General features: G+C 30.4%; 1 long non-coding RNA gene across 1 annotated transcript; it reads right to left on the bottom strand.

Moving 5' to 3' along the window:
• Window positions 1-559: 559 nt before the first annotated feature.
• Window positions 560-3408, bottom strand: LOC134695098 (uncharacterized). The gene is made up of 3 exons (XR_010102691.1): window positions 2692-3408; window positions 1259-1312; window positions 560-725 (listed from the first exon to the last, which is right to left on the bottom strand). It is a non-coding gene; the product is annotated as an uncharacterized LOC134695098 (long non-coding RNA).
• Window positions 3409-4055: the final 647 nt, after the last annotated feature.

The raw sequence follows: 4055 nt of genomic DNA, 5'->3' as shown, positions 1-4055 counted from the left end.
TAGGGGAGGGTTGGGATCCCGCTTACATGTTTAAACCCGCCACATTATTTATGTATGTGCCTGTCGCAAGTCAGGAGCCTGTAATGCAGTGGTTGTCGTTTGTTTATGTGTTACATATTTGTTTTTTGTTCATTTGTTTACATAAATAAGGCCGTTAGTTTTCTCGTTTGAATTGTTTTACATTGTCTTACCAGGGCCTTTTATAGCTGACTATGCGGTATGGGCTTTGCTCATTGTTGAAGGCCGTACGGTGACCTATAGTTTGTTAATGTTTGTGTCATTTTGGTCTTTTGTGGATAGTTGTCTCATTGGCAATCATACCACATCTTCTTTTTTATATTGAAATAACATCAAATGCCAAATGGTGACAAGCACCTTTGGTCAGTTATTTGGGGAGGTAAGGAACAGAAAAGTACATTAGCTATAGTTAACAGCTGGTATTGTAATTGACTTTTCTAAAAACCCATTGCAGTATACAAAAGGCATGTACAAAAGATTATTCAAAACAAGAGGAAATGAAAATATGTCTTCTCAAAACTGAAGATTTATTATTCATTTATAAAGTTAATATTTTGATATATTTTCTATATATAGCTTTGTTCAATCAATCCCTCAATGTTCTATATACTGTAAAATTAACATCATTTGTAGATAAAGACAAGCAAGAACTTTCTCCAACAAATCACTTCTTCCTCTCACATGAACCACCATTGTGTGTGTGAAACCTGAAATAAAAGACAGAATTTCCTAATATAAAAGAATAAAGTCAGTGCATAATGTATTTATGTAACTCCCCTTTAAGATATATGAAAGTAATCATGAATGGGAAAACAAATATAGCTTGATCAAATGTAAAGGGTAGTAGATTAGAAACCTTGGTTAGCAAAGATGTTACCTAATGAAAACTGAAGAAATTTATTAACTGCTCTCAATCTCATACATACATGTATATACATACAATCTTCAAATTTAGAGAGAAAGTTGAAAAATCAAGTGATGCTTGAAATCCAAGGTTGGATGTACAATATTTTACATTACAAAATTCCTAACATGCTTTTTTAAAGTTCATTGCAAACATGAACAATTTATAAACCAGTTATTTTTTTTAAATATCAAGATAAATGTATTTGCTTTAATGAAACAATTTCACTGTATACATTCATGACATTGTAGGTACATGTAAACATGAATTGCTGAAAAATTGACCATCAGTTTTATAATCCATTTATTATTTATTCATTAAATAAATATCACTTACCTTATTCAGTACTAGTTTTCTTGGTAGACTGTGGGTAACACTGGTTAGTAATACCTAAAAAAATAAGACATAAAATGTTGAACATAATTTACATGTACATGTACATCATGATCAGTACATATGTATAACATAGAAAATACAAGTTTCCATTTTGTTAAACAATGTTAAAAGATCAGGATGATCTTCAATCAGTAAATACAATAATTTGTAATTATAACATTTATCACATAACAATTAATAGAACTTATAACATACATGAGATATGGGGAGGTGGTTTTTAGTATTTAGTCATTTAAAAATTGTCATTTGAGTGGTCATGGTATAAATTTAAAAAAATTTCAATCAAACAGTTGTAAATCTCTCGCAACAAAGAAAGGTAATTTAAATTAGCCAGATTTTTTTCTTTTCCACAACTCTTAAAAATAGCATCAATTTTGTTGCTATGTTAGATGGGTAGCAGTTTATTTTTTAAATTGAATGACAGGTTCTGAATTTCATATCCATGTATATACAACTGATGTACATTATTAGATATTATCAGACCTGTAACAATGTTACAGAATAAACACTTCACTTTATTTAAATATTTTTTCAAAGGGGTACAAGGTACCTTTGTAGCTATTTATTTGTTGGTTTACACTTATTTAAAAAGGAAAAGTTGGATGAGGGGCATTTGATACAATACATGTACATGTCATGCATGTTGTTGTCAGAAGGGGTAACCCAAATATGCAAACTTCAAGAAAATGATTTAAAACTTTGACTCTTTGATATGATTATAGATGTAATGTACATATACAAATTTATTGTACATGTAACTGGTAACTGATATATTTTTCTTAAATAAATTATTTGATCAATTGTAGGTTATCCATGCTGTAGACAAACATGTACATGTAGTTAATTACATGTACATTCTATACCTAGTTATTTCTTTAGAATAAATGCAAGTAACTGTTACTATACATTTTATTGTATTATATTATGGCATGTATGGTCTGAAAAATAGTTTGGAGATGAGTGAGGTTTTGGTAATTATAAGATAATTAGGCTATACCCCATTTACAAAGTCAGGCTAAATCATTGTAAATCATATACATGTACATGAACATTTTAGTCAAATTTTGCCAATTTACCTCTTTTTGTGTGTGATCATGGTGATTGTCAACTCCCACAAAGTTTCAAGAGGTACATGTACATGTAGTTACTAGTTCTTGTTTTGAGATGAAACATAGAAAATGGAGGGGTTGGGTAATGATTTAGAGTGTATAAAACATTTGTTTTAGTTCACTGTAGGTAACAATAAGTTACATCATTATTATGAGACATTTTACTGCACTCTAATATCATTTGAATTCATTATCTCAATATAAATCTATCCTCCATAAAAAAGAATATTTAAATTAAATTAAGTTAGTATTACTATTACTTACTATTACTCCATGGTCTAGGGATCTTTCTGTTTTTGTCGTGCCTGGATACTCCTGTTATCGCGCATGCTCTCCCTTTTCACAGTGGATAGAGGGTGCATACACCATGCATGAACACAGTTTTCTCTGATTTATTCCAATAAATAGGACACTGTGCCACACATTCAAGAGACAGTCAAGTGAAAAGCCACACATACAAAAATGTCCTTAGAAGTTATCAAGTTATGTCATGCTTCATTGCTTGCTCATGCAGTCATGGACATTGACAATGATATTGTCTATGTACATGTAATCTTGGTACTTCTATAAAATGTATGAGTTGCAGTCTTATTGTCTGACTAGCTGATCTTCGTTGGGATGTCTTTGATCATGATACAGTCCTGATAAATTGAAAACTACAACAGGAATTCTCAAGCTTCTTTACTGGCATCGGACTCGGTAGCATGGTATCATTGCATGGTATACACATCAACAAGGCAAAATGACATGCCACCGACACTGGAAAAGTTGTGAAAGGACTCGCCTTTGTCTAAAAATGTTCTAAAATATTTCCACATCATGCACAGTATCTTCTAAAAGAAGATATGGACTCCCGTAACAGTAAAAACGGAATAAAACTGTGTAATATCTAATGAAACACAGCAGATGCAAAATCTTTGCAAACAGGAAATGAGTAATTGTAAACATTGCAGTTCAGGGGTGAATTAAGAAAATATAGTCTTTATACTATTTATGCCTTTTAATTAAATAGGAACCACTCTGTATTTTCATAAAAAGATAGAAAATGGTACAGCTATGTTTAATTCAATTAAAATAACGACTTTAGATGTTTTTAAGTCACATGGCAACTGTTGTTATGTAAGAGAAAGTAATGTTTTTTCAAAGGAGTTATCTCCCTTAGACCATTTTGAATAAAAAAGAAATAAAATTTACTCAAAATCAGTACTAGGCTACATATTTTATTTTTTGATATTTTTTAAAGAAAATTATTCTCTTTAGGTTGCATATAAACATTTTCCTTAAAACATCCGGTCTTAGGAGAAAAAAGTGAAATTCTTATACTGCAATAAGTGGGGAAAGTTCATATTTGTCCAATATTCAATAATGCACCAAAAAAAATATACTGTGTTCAATGGTTTCATATTTCAAATTTAGCTCTTACTTCACAATATCTTTCAACACAAAAAGTATTGTGGATTTCTGTGATACAGTGTGTATCACTATTTCATCATTTTGCATGATTCTTAGCCAGACTGCTACTTAACTACTTTCCAGCGATACAGATTATAGTTAATAGCTAAAATATTATGCAGTAGTTTCCATCTAAACATTTTTAATCTATTATCTTCTAAAAAAGAAAGGTAAAA

This window comes from Mytilus trossulus, chromosome 13 (assembly GCF_036588685.1).
Source record: "Mytilus trossulus isolate FHL-02 chromosome 13, PNRI_Mtr1.1.1.hap1, whole genome shotgun sequence".
Taxonomy (NCBI): domain Eukaryota; kingdom Metazoa; phylum Mollusca; class Bivalvia; order Mytilida; family Mytilidae; genus Mytilus; species Mytilus trossulus.
Note: the sequence above shows the minus strand (reverse complement) of the source record. Positions and strands in the feature narration are given on the sequence as shown.